Source organism: Triturus cristatus, chromosome 6 (genome assembly GCF_964204655.1).
Source record: "Triturus cristatus chromosome 6, aTriCri1.1, whole genome shotgun sequence".
Taxonomy (NCBI): domain Eukaryota; kingdom Metazoa; phylum Chordata; class Amphibia; order Caudata; family Salamandridae; genus Triturus; species Triturus cristatus.
The window spans coordinates 1,192,847,244-1,192,863,371 of record NC_140589.1 but is presented as its reverse complement, the minus strand read 5'-3'; the positions used below and the strand labels follow the sequence as shown (position 1 = coordinate 1,192,863,371).

The following is a 16,128-nucleotide window of genomic DNA, read 5'->3' as shown; positions in this document are numbered from 1 at the left end:
AATCAAAGCCACCAAAGAGCGATGTGAAGAAATTGCCACCTTCTTCTCTAATAAAGTCTCAAAAATTGATCAATCCTTCATCCAAACCCCAAATCCTCCCTCCCTCTTAACCTGTTCCCCTTTAATCTCCCTTGACCAATCAGAAAGAGTTCTTACCAAGGACAATCAGGTCTGCCTCCAGCTAAAAAACAATGCACATTGATCCAACTTTGAGCTAATGTCGGAAAACGAAATATAATTTCAAGCCTAAAACCATCCTCCCACACTATGGATCCCCTCCCTTTCACAATTATAAAATAACTCAACCACACCATCCCCCCTTTCTGGACAAAAATAATCAACGCCTCTCTCATCTCAGGCTGTGTCCCAGACTCCCTTCAACTAGGACAAATCACACCCATACTCAAGAAACCAGGGGCCGACCCTAATGATCTCAAAAACCTCAGACCTATCTCCAACCTCCCGTTCATTGCAAAAACATCGGAGAAATGCGTTCTCCACCAACTCAACAAACACATTGATGAGTTCAACCTCCTTGACACCTTTCAATCAGGATTCAGGAAAGGCTGTAGCACTGAAACAGCTATGCTCAACATCTCTGACAATATTCACAGGGCTTTGGATGAAGGTGATGCCTGCCTACTCATCGTTATTGACCTATCGGCGGCATTCGACACAGTAAATCTTCCAGCTCCTCTGGAGACCTTGAGGAAGCGCTCCGGCATTAATAGCACAGTACTAAAATGGTTCACCTCCTTCGTTCAGCACCGCTCACAACAAATTAAAATCAACTCCTTTCTCTCGAAGCCAACAAAAGTCACACTCGGGGTCTCACAAGGCTCGATCCTCTCCCCATTCTTCTTCAATCTTTTCATGGAGCCCCTCACAATCATCTTGAAAAAAGAAGGAGTGAATTACCACCTTTACCCTGATGACACACAAATCTATTACAAAATCAAATCACCCAGCGACATTCGACACCTCAATATCACTCTTACCGAGATCTAAACTTGGTTCAACGCTAACCACTTAAAGCTCGACCCAGATAAAACGGAACTAATCCTATTCTCTCCAACAAGTAACCACAGTCCTATTCAAGAGAGGCTCAAGAACCTGGTTGCCCTAAACTGCCCCCTCGTCCTATCCGACTCAGTTAAGTCTCTAGGCATTACCCTTGACAGGAACTTATCAATGGAGGCCAACATCAAAAACTCTGCAAAAGGTGCGCTTTTCTCACTAAAACATCTCAAGAAATTGAAACCTTTTCTTCCCTATGATGACCTCAAGACAATAGTTCAATCCCTAGTTCTCTCTAAAATCCACTACGGGAACGCCATCCTAACAGGGACTCCAAAAGCTCACCTAGCCCCACTAAGGGCAGTGCTGAGCATGGCCGCTCGACTCATATCAGGAGTAAAAAGATTTGAACACATCACTCCAGCTCTCAACTCCCTCAACTGGCTTCCCATGGAAGAGAGGTGTATTTACAAGCTAGCCTGCATCACACACAAAAGCCTGTACTCTCCATCACCCAACTACCTAAACAACAAACTGGTAATAGCAGGAAAATCCAGAACTCTGAGAAGCTCCAACTCTCTCCTTCTTATCCCTCCAAAACTGATAAAGAAAACCACTCAGTACCGATCGTTCTCGGGCAATGCTCCCAGGATGTGGAACGCTCTCCCTAGAGTCCTCAGATGCAACCCCTCCTTCTCCTGTTTCAAAAGGGACTTGAAACTCCATCTCCTCAACAAATACTTTCCCGACCAATGCCAAAGAACTTAGACTTCAATATCCGAGTTGACTCCTCTCTCTCTTGACATTCAAGGATAGTTGGTGACCGGACTGTGTTAGCCACCTTCGTTTATTTTCTCTCCCTCCCCTGCACTGTTTACCTATTCTTCTTCTTGTATTTTTTTTTTATCTCTGTTTTGCTTCCTTACCGCCTTCCTACTATGTAATGCAATTTTTTTCCTTCTGTCTTTACTGTGTGTATGTAAAGCGCTCTAATACCCACGGGTCAAGCTAGCGCTATATAAAACTTTTAAAATAAATAAAATAAAAATACCCCTAATCCTATTGGCTGAAATCCTTACAAACAATATAGAGGACTTTCAAAGGAGGGGGTCACTTCAGCTCCGGACACCTTAGGGGTGGGTCCTGACTGAGAGGGAACTAATCACTAAGAATGGACTTAGACAATATACGTCACATCTGCTCATGCAGTTATGCCCTCACAAGAGGTATAGTGCACTAAGCCTTCGGGCTGTAAGGCCTGCTGTAAGGGTGACTTAAATATGCCTCTTGCAGTGCAGGCAGGCCTGGGGCACAGGGAGGTGTGCCAGGTCGACTCTTCACTTCTAGCTGCACCAAAACACGCAGGATGCAGTGGCAGCGTGCATATGTGTGGTGACGGGTCTCTTAGGGTGGCAACATACATGCTGCAGCCCTTAAAGACCCCCTCTGGTCACAATGCCCTTGGTACCACTTGTACCTTTTGCAAGGGACTTATATGTGGGCCAGAGGTGTGCCAATTGTGAAAACATACAGTTTTGGGAAAGAACACAGGCACTGGGAACCTGACTAGCAAGAACCTAGTACACATTCAGTCAAAGTGGCATTCAGAGTCAGGCAAAAAGTGGGGGGTAACCATGCAAAAAGGAATACTTTTCTACAGTTTGTATGAAAAAAACTGTGGACATTCACAATTTTTCGAAATTCACATTTGTCTCCTTAGGAACCATTGTTTTTCAGAATAAAATGTGAAATGTGGCTTCTTTTTGTGTTAAAGAATGTGCCTTCTGCTCTGTGTACTCCGAAATATTGGAAGAGTTATTTGGTCCTTGGCTAGCCAATGATGTTTAAAGTGCAGCCTTAAATAGCACTGTGTTCAGCAGCTCGTTTGCTCATTACCAGTGACTTCACCTGTTACATAGACCTGAAGTTGTGTCGCTAAGCAAAACAGACAGTGCATGGCGCCTCCCTGTGAGGTTCCAGAGCCAGGAAAAGTCTGCCCTAGGCAGCAGAGCTTTCACTCTGGATGGCACATTGTCTTGGTTGAGGGTGGGAGGTATTTCCCTGGCACTCTGAAAAGTGATTTTGACATCTCTTTTAGCTTCACACTAGCACGGGGAGCAGTGGGGTTAGACTGTGTGCAGCCTCTTGTGTGGTTGGAGTGCCAGAGCTCATCTCCCTAAAAGTTAATAGTCGTCCCGTTCTATGGGGACAAACTCATGCCATGAGCAATAATCAGGTATGTAAATTAAAACTTGATACCACTAGTCCTTCAGCATGAGAGAGAAGGAGAAGGGAAGGAGGAAGGTTGAACTGACCCGTAGGCCAAAAAAGCAATGCAAGAAAGGTTAGTCTGACAGGGTAGTGTGTGGTTTGTTTTTTGGCTGTGTGTGGGCCTGTTTTGCTGGCCAGGTTTTACTGTTGATTTCCCTGATATTTAAACAAGCAGAAAGCTCAAATCCATGGAGTTCTCCATACCATGCACATCATTTATACAGCATGTCTTTCCAAGTTCAAAATGGGCCCAGGTTTCAAACATGGGCAACATTTTATCTATCTGATTCACTAATGGAAGCCACATTTATTTTGTTGCCTGGGCCTATTTTCTGTCCAAGTCTGACCTTGGGAAGACGAAATAGGCCCTGAAGATCTTTTACTTAGTCATATTGTCCTTGAAGACCTCAGTCTAGGAGAGGTGTGGCGCAGCGCCCGGGGCGGCTGACTCCGGAGCACAGGGCTCACGGCTCGATCTCCGGTGGCAACTCAGCCCAGCACCATGTGACTCTGGGCAATAGCTCGCTTAATCTTTCCGACGGCCTCCAGCGCTTTGAGACCCTTAGGGGTGATTAGTGTGCGCTTTACAAATACTGGGTTATAGTCTCCACTCTGCTTTCTAACCTCAAGGAGGGCTGCACCTCATTCTTCCAACTTTCATTAACACTTATTGCCAAATGTTTACAGATTCACAGCTTTATTGCACAATTTTGCACTGGGTTGTTGGTGTCTGGTGGTGTCACAACCTCTGTGTTTACTGGCTGCATAGGACCAGTAACCTAGACCCTAATGGAAGCAAGTTAAATGAGCCCCATCTTCCTGATTCGGTAGTAAAAACAACTATTATTCGAGTTCTGTCAGATTCTCACATCTAGTTGTCACTTGATTTCAGACTATTAATAGCTGTCTTCAAGTTTTTTGAGTGGAGGCAGAAAAAAAGCCCAATAAAATGCAAATGAGGCCAGTGACAACACATATCACCATGGCATTTCCTTCTGACAGGATGTCATGTACTGGCATGTCCCTGTATTTACAAAGTGCTGTTCTACCACCTGAGGGTGGCTTTGCAGCTGTGCGAATGGTGGCACTGTACTGGGTGGTGAGCTCAGGGGGAGGCTGTGTTTCGAAATATTTATGGGTTTTAAAGAACCTGCTAAAGAGTTAACTAAAGAAAAGTGACCAGGTAATACTCCATAAGCTGCCAAAATATTCTCATGCAGTAACAGTAGTTGATTTATTTTTTCTTCTTTAATGTTGATTTCCTTAAAAGCACACAACATACAGCCAACGTGTTTCGTTCTGAAGAGATCTTCTATAGGGGAATAATATTCAATAAGATCCACAATAATCAGTTTTCATATATATCCAATAGAATGTAACACGTTGGCTGTATCATGTGTGTTCTTAAGGAAGTCTACATTAAAGAAGGACAAGAAAATCAAGCGTTGTCATTTAATGAGAGGTTTTTTGGACTGTTTACAGAGTGCTATCTGGTTCATTTTCTTTATTAATCTTGTTTCTAGTAGCATCAACCTTGTAGATGGTATTGTTTAGGTTGCGCACTCATGGGGCCTGATTTCCAAAGGTAAACGTACAGTTTTGTGTAAGTTTATAATTGTTTGCTTTTCAGAAAGGGATTTGCGAGTAGTACCTTTATGAGTGCAGAGATTCCACACATTAAAAGACTCTACTCGTAAATCCCTTTGTGAATGCCATACAATTGTAAACTTACACAAAAGTCTAAGTTTACCTTTGTGAATCTGGCCCATTATTACTGGGGTACAGATTGGAATTGATGTCCCTCATTTCTGCATAGCTGCATTGAAAATAGCACCTGCAGCAGAATTCCTTGTGTTTCCAACAATCTTCAGGCAAAAATAGAAATGTCAAGATACCTCTGCTTGACTCATAATTAAGAAGTACAGAGGGGTTGAAATGCCTGTTTCAAAGAGCGTGTACCATGCAGACCACAGAATTGTATTTCATGTAAATAGCTCTGTGGGTTACTGCTTTTGTCACAGAGATCTTTTTGTTAGTTGCAATTCATAAGATATAATCCTAACATAGCACAGTAATTGTAGGAAAGTGCTCCTTTTGACAAGGTTACCACCCACTTTTTGCCTGGTATCTGCTACAACTACTAACCAGGCCCCAAGAACCAGCGTTCTTTCCCTAAAACTGTATCATTGTTCCTCAATTGGCACCACATTAGGCTATGTGTAAGTCCCTAGTAAGTGGTACCCCTGGTACCAAGGGCATTGGAACTAATGAGGGTTTCTTAAGGGCTGCAGCATGAATTGTGTCAAACTAAGGGACCCCTCACCAAGCTCATGCATACTGCCATTGTAGTCTGTGTGTCTTGGTGCAGAGAAAAAACAAGAATCGACATGGCACACATCCCTGTGTGCCATGCCTACTCAGCACTGCATGTGGTATAGGTAAGTCAACCCTACAGTTGACCTAACAGACCTAAGGCAGGTTGCACTATACCCATGTGTGTGCATATTTACATGAGTGGATGTGTCCCTGTGATATCTAAGTTCACCCTTGTATACCACGAGTGCACAGGAAAGCCTTTCGTGTCCATGGGTTGGACACCCATGATTACGAGTTCCCCAGCTACATGATTACTTTACTTTACCCCCAGATGTTTGGTACTAAACATCTTGTGTTAATAACTCACACTGAAGCCAGTGTTGGATTAATTAGGAAATGCACCCAGAGGGCACCTTAATGGTGCTCCCTTAAAATCTACCAACTACAAGTGTGTTCACTGACTGGTCTTGACCAGCCAGCCACCCTAGACAATATGCTGACCCCCTGAAGTGAGATCCTTCACTCTCAGAGGTCAGGAACAAAGTCTGCTCTGGGAGGAGGTGCCCACACCCCCTCCAAGAAGGAACTGCATTCCAGGGCGTGAAGCTTCAAAGGCCCTGCTGCCTTTGTTATGCCACCCAGGTCTCTCCAGTTAATGGAGATGCCCCCCCCCTGTCCTGACCTCACGTTTGTGGCAAGACAGGTGGGAACATTTGTATGATTAGGATGTGTGCCCACCTTCAGCTGGGCCACCCTTAAGGTGGCCAGCTAATGTGGACCCTATTTTTCAGATTCACCCATCTTGATTTAGGTGGAAGCCCTTGAACCCAAGAACTCAGATTCGACGGATCAAGAGAAGAAAGATGAAGAAGAGAACAGCAGAAGGGCTGAGACCATTCGGCTCAAAACCCTGCCAGCTCACAACTTTCTTGACAATCTCAACAGAGTGACTTGCCCTACAAGCTGGAGATGTACCAACGCCTTGGGTAGCCTGCCAGCACTAAAAAAATCTCCTAGGGTCTCCCTTGAGGTAGAGGAGCTACTCTCCTGCAGTTCGGACAAGCAGAGTCCGGTCAACCGCCTCGCAGCTCCCCTACCCAATGGACGCCACAGAAAACCAGAAGGCACTTGTGCTCTGGAAGGTCATATCTGTCTCCCCTCAGAGTGTGAAGACACCTCGACCAACCAAAACAATGCAGCACCAACCCCCGGGGTACTGGACACTGCGCAGCTCACACCGACAGTGAAAGTCCAATCCAGATTTTCACTTTAACACAACCGCTCGGTTGTGTTGCAGAGGGACATCATCATCACTTAGACCTACTTCATGAGTTGCCCACTTGTCATGATTTTTCCCCTGCCAGCTGTTTGCCTCGAACAGCAAGAAGAATCTTAGCTCACCAGCCCAGCTGCCCCAACCACTTTGCACTCAAGCCACCCGGCCCGGGTATCGAAGAACCGGCTGTGCCCCTTTGTTCCAAGACCCCTTGTGACCTTGTGGGAGCTTTCAGACGTGTCCCCAAGTCCCTCTGGGCCGTCTATTTCCAGGTGGCCCCCCTTCACCATAGCGCACCTAACTACAACCTCACCAGCACCCTGCTCCCCGTAAAACCCGAGCAGTTCCTGAAGAACTGCTGGTAGTACTTTGGACCTTAACCCTCTACAGTTCCGAACCGTGAAGGTGAACCCCTGAAACCGACTGTATGTACATTTATGCGTCTCTGACTTTTCCTCCTATAGGATTGCATTGTGCATAAAAGGGCACAGGTTTGAATGTTTTACTTACCTGTGTACATTTCTAACAAAAACAGTACTTACCTTTGAAATAAGTTGTTGGTTTTTAAACATATATAAAAATAAGTGTTATTTTTCTAATTTGGTCTCAGAGTTATTCTTTGAGCTTGTGTCTCATTTATTGCCTCTGTGAGTACAGCAAATGCTTAGCACTATCCTCTGAAAAACGAAACTGCTCGCCCACACTACCACAAAAGAGATCGCTAGTATTATCTGCTTTAGCCTCTGTAAGCCAATAGGGGACCTACTGGACACTTTATACAGTGTACTGCTTTTTAGTACACTTTATAGAGAGCTAGCTTACTATAGCTATGAACTGTCATCAAAGAGATGCATTCAAACTTCAAGGTTAGGTTAGAATGTTATGTTTTTTCCCACCGTCTTTCATTAGTCTAATGTTGCTAAAAAGGGTTAATTTGGGAAGAAACACATTCTTATTAATAAAACCAAACCCAAGCACAGTGTTGTGTTTTACATCCTGTTTCCACTTCTCTAGATCAAGTACTCTTAAATTATACTGCCTATCAATGATGTGTGACTCCTACACCATGTTGCCCTCATTGTCTTAGGTAACATTTCCTATACATTAATTTACACACTTACGATTCATTATCTCTGTATAGTATATGTGTGATTTAAAGTTCTCTAACAACCTACACTGTTATGAGTAGCGCTACAAAATAATTTAAATGCAGAGAGGGGCTGTGGAGGCATGAGGGACAACTTTGGAGGACGTTAGTGAGGGTATCAGTGGAAAATGGGGTAATTGGGGATGTCAACAAAGATTGTCACACTGGGCGCCACAAGCGCTAAAGCTGACCCTGTTACCACTGGCTATCACTTTCTGAGGCAGCAGGAGGAAGGCAGCTTGCCTACTACCAGGCTGTAAAGTAGTGGAAAGGTCCTGTAAGTGGGGTTGACCGCTTCCCTCACTACACTTCTCTGCATTGCCATTGACGTCAGAACTGCATCGCTTCATTCTCTTAATGGCACTGACAACCAATACCTGCAGTGCGTCTCAGAGTTTTTGTATTTGTCCAAACCGAAGAGTTGGACGGTAGAGGCGTGAAGGTCTATTTAAGTGTCCAAGCCACCGAGCTAGGAAATACCAGTCCCTTCGAAAAACAAGCATTCGCAATGTAATAAATAGGTCTCGCATTTGTTGAAGTTAGAGATGTTGGTGTTGAAAATGACAATGTTTTGTACTTTTGTTTTTTTAATTTGCAGTTGAGTAATTATATTTGCATAGTGCCATTGCCATTGGTATAAGAAAGCAAGAGTAAAAAACTGTCATTTTCAACGCCAACAGCTCTAATTTTAACAAATGCAAGACCTATTGCATTACAAATGGTTATTTTCTTAGACATGTTGCATGGTGCAGTACCATATGTGGCCAAAAAAGGGTCCCATGAGACCTTTTGGCAACATATGGTACTGCACCCTCTATCATGGCTAGGTAAAAAACATTGCCATTTATAATGCAAATAACTCTAACACCAACAAATGCGAGACGCGCTGACATGGCAGATATGCAGGCTGCGTCTTTTGCATAAAATAATAATAATAATCGACATTTGTAAAGCGCGACAATCACCCGTAAGGGTCTCTAGGCGCTGGGGGCCGTCGGGAAGATTAAGCAAGCTATTGCCCAGAGTCACATGGTGCTGAGCTAATCTGCTGCCGGCGCTGGGGATCGAACCGTGATCCCCAGATTCCAGAGACAGTCGCCCTGGCCGCGGAGGTGCCCACGAGGTTCATGGAGGTTTCAGCGGTAGGCTTAAGGAGTGGTCTAGCCAATAATTCTTAAGAGTGATTCTATCAGCATTCATAAGCAAGTAGACGTCAATGCAACAAACAGCTTCTCGCAGGCTGTTAATGGAGCCCGGGGCGGGCAGCCAGTGCCGTGCAGCTTCCACCTCTCTATAGAGACTTGCGGAATGCCCAGCAGAGTTTGATGAGCGGCGCCGAAGGAAAGAAAGACGCGGCTCGCCAAACTCTATTTTTTCAATATTTGAATCTTTTATTAAGCAGCGCAGCACACTGTCTGTCTCGCCATGCATGCTAAAAGCATAAAATATTGAAAAAATAGAATTTGGTGAGCCGCACCTTTTGCTGGAGTGGGGCAAGGCACTCTTTGAAAATAAAGGTGCGCGGCCGCCATTGGCTGCTTACGGCGACGAAAAGAAATGTGCGTGGCCGCTATTGTTAAAGCATGGCTGCTGGCAAAAAAAACCCTACTTTATAAACAAATATGTGCAAGTGGGGCGAGACCCGCTTTTTGAAAATATCACGTGCAGGTGCTATTGCTAATAAAAAAATGAACCGCTGAAAAAATGAAACGCTGAAAAAATGAAAATACAATGGTGCAAAAATAGAGTTGGGAGAGCTGCACACAACAAAACAAAAGTCACCATTGTTAAAGTCCAAGCATCCTTGATTGCAAAAATAAAATAAAAAATCATTACGTTGCGGGAGAGACATCCTGCCTGCAAAAGTAATGTAAGAAAATAGTGCTGACAGACTGTAAGTAAATCATACCGAGTAACAACACATGTAAAAGGGCCAGTCCACATGAGAGGTAACAACAGAAGAGAGGGAGGTACTAAGGAAGGACTAATAAGCCTATTTGCAAATCAAAAGCCAACATTTACATAGGACAGTAACAACAGCCAAATAAAAAGATGGGCGTAGAGTGGGCGGAGCTTCAAATCTTTACCTGAATACAGCATGTTTCGAAGAGACAGCGCAAGCGCTGTCTAGGTGAGAGCTAAAACACAGACACCTGCAAAAATGTATAGCCAGTTGCCTTATGGATAGTTGGGGGAACAGGTGGGGCATACCATTTTGTCTGTATTTCCCATTTTATAAGACTTGTGAAATGTACATTAATAACACTGACATCATATCACACCAACTACTGATGAAAAACGAAATTTGGCAGTTTGATAATCACCATTTCCTTTTCCATTGGTCCAACGGGAAGCGTTGTGTGCACGACAGGGCCAGGGCAGGCAGCGACAACCTGATAAATGGGGAGCGCGCGAGACGCAGATGCGTTGAGAAATTTTATTCATAAGCTAAAGAAAGGGAATAGAAGCATCGGGGAGTGTGAAAAGGAAAGAGGCACTTTAATTGATAACCTTATTTGTAGTTTGACATGGATAAAAGAGTTCCTCGTTATATCGTGGATCCCCTTTTGGCTTTCCATGCATCTGCTGTTATCCATTCACCAGCTGCTCCAATAATAAATTCAGCTCGCAGGTTGAATGAACACACGCTTTTCTTTCTTCATCCAGTCTTAAAGTAATCTAATGCCACTTAGGCAGCTGGTAAGTGGAGCTTGACACATTATTACTAGACAATATGGCTTGACACAGAACAAACCTGAGAATGATGTTTAAGTGGCTACCTGCAACCTCTGGAGGCAGTGTTTCAACAAAAAAATGCAAACAATGGGGGGGATCATATTATTAGAAACCAAAAGCGGGATTGCCACAGACATAGAAGTAGAGCTAATCATTGACACCGACCTAGAACGCTGATTGATTACAATTCAGCACCTGCTATATTGAAGGGCTACATTGCCACACCCGCCAAAACCATAAAAAAAGAGGCTGTGGATATATTTCCTTTTCAAAAGTTTTGACCAGCCAAAGGAAAAGAACTGACATTTCAGGTTGTCTAACATTACACATTCCAACACATGTGGTCTAATTTTCTTTGCTTTCTGAGAGTATTGCTCATTTTATAATGATAATTAAAACAATACTACAAGTACCGGAAAGCAAATAAAAAACATCAAACATGAGGTTAGCCGCACCGTGTGCTTTTATGAAGAGGACCGGTGGAGAGCTGCCCGCGGACCTGTTATGTGCATGATTTTCATTTCGCACTGTGAATAACAAATTAAAAAGTCGGGGGTCTTTCTTCGGAACTGATATTTAGCACTGCACAAACCTCTGAAACCCCACATGTAAAACAAGCATTTACAATGCAATGGTCTCGGCAATATTATAGGTAGAGCTATTGGTATTGCTCATTATTTTTTTATTATTTTTGTATCCCTAAATAAATGGCATTGTCATTTCCATTGGCATAAGCTTTTTTTTTTGCATATGTGATACCTATTGCATTAGCAGAGAGAGAGAGTGAGCCAAATTGTGTCTGCATTGCTTCCTTCACCGCTTTCATGCCTGTCAATTTCCTGCATCCCACTACAGCGTGAACCTTCTACGGATCGTATTCCATTAAATGGTGTCATCACATACCAACACAGCAGGAAGCGCGTCAGACACACAGACAGCAATGCCACACTAAGCACAGGACGTGAAATCTCAATAGGACCGGGCTGTTTTATGACAACTCTAGCCCTTCACACTGGAGCAATCAGGGAGTTAGCTTAAATACAACTCTTCCAGCTCCTCTCTTACTTCCCCCTGGCGGCACTTAGATAGTGCACATCTTTAGGAGGTGCCTGGTTGCCCAGAAAGCAGATAGCCATACTGGATGCTATTTGGCATCCCTCGACCAATAATACACAGCCGAATACTGTAGCAGTATTTCTAAGCTTCCCTTCCACTTCCGGGAGGCATGGACAGACGGGAGTTAAGACGGTTAGAAAACATTACACTGTTGGAAAAGGAGGCACTATTCTTGTAGGCATTTCCAAACTAATTTGTAAACTTAAAACGACTATCCTATGGAACGAGCTATAGTCATCGCATCCAATATCGTTTCTGAAAAGTTCACGTTTAGGAAGTGGGACCTCATCTTTTCTTTAAAACATAATAATGGAATGTTATGCGAACTTTATTTTGGCAATGTTTAGCCGCACCTAGGCAGCGTTGGTATTTTTGTTATCGTAATACCGCTTCATGTGCATCCTGCAAGAAGTGGGTAGTCGCCTTTCTTCTATTTCCATGCCGAGGTAGCCGGGCTCGGGATCTACCCGTTTACTCTCCGTGCTTATAGCGGAGTCCGGGGCGCACGAAATGGCGACGGAAAGGGCGGTGCTTATTTGCGTCCGTCCCTTGCAACGAGAGAAATAAGGGGAAAAAGTCACCCTGTGGAAAAATAATTTTAAAACTCGGTCTACCTCCTCTTGTGAAAAATACATACTTTCATAGCAAACAAGCAAGCTATAAAATATTACTTTGCACCCCAGTCGATTGAAGCGTTTCAAGCAGCCCTAGGAAAACACCGTGAAATAATAATAAACAAAAGTAAACAATGGCGCAGAGGTGTTGGGCGATAGGGTGCTTGCTATATAAATCTATTGCTCTGGCGTTTTCCCTTGCCCCAGTGAGAGAAGCAATAAAATAACAAAATACTAGAAATTTTGCATAATTAAAAGAAAGACATAGGCGGTGGCAGTTGTGTGGAAGTTTCTACCACGATGTACAACGTATCTTTTAAAATTGGAGTGCATATATGTATATGAATACTGCAATAAAATACTGCAGCTCATTATTTACGAATGTGTATAATTGCACGATGCCGGGTAAGGCATATATGCTGCGCCTCGACAACGATATCCAGATTTCGGGGTTGCTTGGTCTCGATTCTGATCTCTTCTGGTATAAAGTTGCGTGCAGTTTCTCTCTCTTAATCCTCCCCCTTGGCGGCAGCCCCCTCTCCCCACATCCCCCAATGCTCTCAAGGGGTTCACTTCAGTGACCAAAGCTACGAGTTATTTTTAGTTACCTTATTTCTCCTCTTGCCTTTTTCCTTCGCTTTAACTCGCAATTCGTGTGGAGATTTTTTTGTTATTCAAGGAGGATGAAACCAGCGTCAGGGCTCTGGTGCGCAGGAGCGGAGAGAGAAGGGGAGGGAGGAAAGGGTAGAGCTGGGATCACATGGGGGAAAGAAACGCAGCGGCGGTTTTCAGATTCGGGGGCGTGGCTAAAAAGTGGAAAGAACACCAAAAAACACGCCCCCGAATCTGAAAAAGACGGAGCCTATTTGGAGGGACGGCTCTCTCCTCCAATGGCTGGCCTCCGTTTAGGAAGCCAGCCAATGGAGGAGAGGCAAAAAGAGAGGCGGGCTAAGGAGCCACTCTAGGAAACATTAAATCTCGACTTCCGGTTCTGCCTTCGGCAGACCGGTAGTCCTCGACCTAAAAAACTCCGTCTCCCATGCTGTGAAGATCCTCAGGACAAGCATTACCTTGGGGGAGGTGCTCTAGGAGCACCATGTAACCTCTCTCTGAAACCTGCTGTGCTTCGTAAAGGAGGGGAGGCAGCTCTTTAAAGAAGTGAACTTTAGTCTCTGGTGTGAGGAGAGGGCAGGTGAAGCCACGAACATGTACTACATTGTAATTAGTGTGCTCCCTCGCCCGATCCTCTCCCAAAAGCCAGAACATGTATTTCATTAAGATAAAAGTGTTGGGAAGCCGGGACAGTCCTTTAAAAACCGGGACTGTCCAGGTAAATCAAGGACGTCTGATCACACAAGCAAACAATTAGCAAACTTTATGAACGGGCAGAGTTGAGTGGGTGGGCTATATGCTGCTAAAGGGTGGGCCTCGTGACAGGGCCTTTGAAGTAATTGATATATTTTCTGGATGTTTGTTTTTGCCACATTTACCCTTGGAGCTGTGTTTTTGGCCATGCACGGGCAGAAAAGATACATTATTTTCTGTTAACTTCCCTCTGAATACCAAGAATCACACTCATCTTCACCAAATTGATTTATTTGGGAAGTGCCCATACCATTATGAGTCGTACACAGAAAATATGATAGTATTAATGTAAATTAACTCATTGACTCCCAAATCCCAGCCTCTTCTCAGCAAAGAGGCTCCAATGCCCAACATTCCTCTTGACCCTGCCTGCTGTGCCACCTTTCTCTCCTCAGCACAAAGGCTCACACTACACAGTATCCTCCATTCCTCTCCTGCCGCCTATTCCAAATGCAGGATTAACTCCATCTACTGCTTTACATCATGCCAAACACTGGTAACTCTTTCAAATCTCATCTTTCAATGCTCTCTGGACATACTCGATTTATGGCCAGGAAAGTGGGGAAGGGTAGGAGAGAATTTGGACAGCATTTAAAGATTCATGGAGTTTCCCACTTTCTTGAAAGACAGCAGCAGTGAGTCTGCTGGGTAGGGAGCATGGCAGGGCTGAACTGACCATTGTGTCACTCTAGTATTAACCCGGCATGCTTCAGGCTGCTTTCATAGCAGAACAGTGTGCCAGGACACAGCTATTCCCTCATGAAGCTTTTGGTTTCCTGCAATGTGGGGCTGTTCTGAGCATTTTTGCAAGGTCTGATTTTGGTTTCCAGTCCGGCCCTAGAGCCGGGCCCCACAAGTAGTGGCCCTAAATCAGATTGACTGCGATAGCGCCCCCGGCGTAAATAAAATGTGGTGGTTGTTGTGGGGGAAGGGGGTCATTGAGTGTTGATTCAGGAGGTGTGAGGAAGATGGGAGGAGATAAGGGGGTTGATGGGGTACCAACAATCTTGCAGACGTATGTTAAGGGCTGATTACAAAGTTTTTAATGGGACCCGATTGAGACCAAGTGGGATGGACGAGCTGCTGTTTGCATAACATTAAGTTAGGAATATTTGGTGATGTTAGAAATGGGGTCTGTAGTTGACAGTGGTTTGCACCCTGTCCAAGTAGGGACCCTCACTATAGTAAGGTTAAGGGGGTCACACAGCTAAGATAACACCTGTTCACCCACTTGGTAGCGTCGCACGAGCAGTCAAACTTATCTCAGAGGTAATGTGTAAAGCATTTGTACATACACCCACAATAATACAAAGAAAACGCTACAAAAAGAGTCCGCACCTGTTTAGAGAAATAGGCAATATTTGTCTGAATAAAACAAGACCAAAACGGCAAAAATGAAACATACACTAGTCAAGATATCACTTTTCAAAGATTAAGCAAGTTTAGTCCATAGAAATCAGTGGATCAATCAATCAATCAGGGGTTTATAAAGCACGCTACTCACCCGTCAGGGTCTCAAGGCGCTGGGGGGGGGGGGGAGGGGCAGCTCTAGGTCAGCTGAAGAGCCAGGTCTTGAGGCTCTTCCTGAAGGTGTGCAGGGTGGAGGAGTGTCTGATGTTGACTGGGAGTTCGTTCCAGGCTTTGGCTGCGACATAGGAGAAGGCTATTCCCCCTGATCTGGTTCTGCGGTTGCGCGGGGTCGTTGCTATGGCAAGGTCTGTGGACCGGAGGTTTCTTTTGGCTGCGTGGAAAGAGATTTTTTCGTTGAGGTATTTGGGTCCAATGTTGTCGAGGGATTTGTAGGCGTGGGTGAGTAGCTTGAAGGTTAATCTCTTCTCGACGGGAAGCCAGTGGAGGTCTCGCAGGTGTTGGGTTATGTGCTCTTGTCGTGGCGTGCCGAGGACGAGTTTGGCTGCGGTGTTTTGGATGGTCTGGAGTTTCTGTAGCAGGGATTTGTTGATTCCCGCGTAGAGGGTGTTTCCGTAGTCTAATCTGCTGGTAATACATGTGTGTCTGATGGTTTTTCTGGCTTTGAGTAGGATCCACTTGAAGGTCTTACGGAAGATGCATAGGGAGTTGAAACAGGTGGAGGTGACGGCGTTGACCTGGCGAGTCATGGTAAGGGAGGAGTCTAGAATGATGCCGAGTTTCTGGGCGTGGTCCGTCGGGTGGGTGGGTTTCCGAGGGCGGAGTTCCACCAGTAGCTGTCCCACACGGAGGGGGAGGGCTCAAGGACTAGGATCTCTGTCTTCATCGAGTTCAGTATAAGG

At 44.8% G+C, this 16,128-nt stretch overlaps 1 protein-coding gene across 4 annotated transcripts in view; it reads left to right on the top strand.

Moving 5' to 3' along the window:
- Nucleotides 1-16,128, top strand: part of SMOC2 (SPARC related modular calcium binding 2) — a 1,475,178-nt gene that overhangs the window by 16,992 nt on the left and 1,442,058 nt on the right. The gene's annotated exons all lie outside the window — the stretch shown is intronic.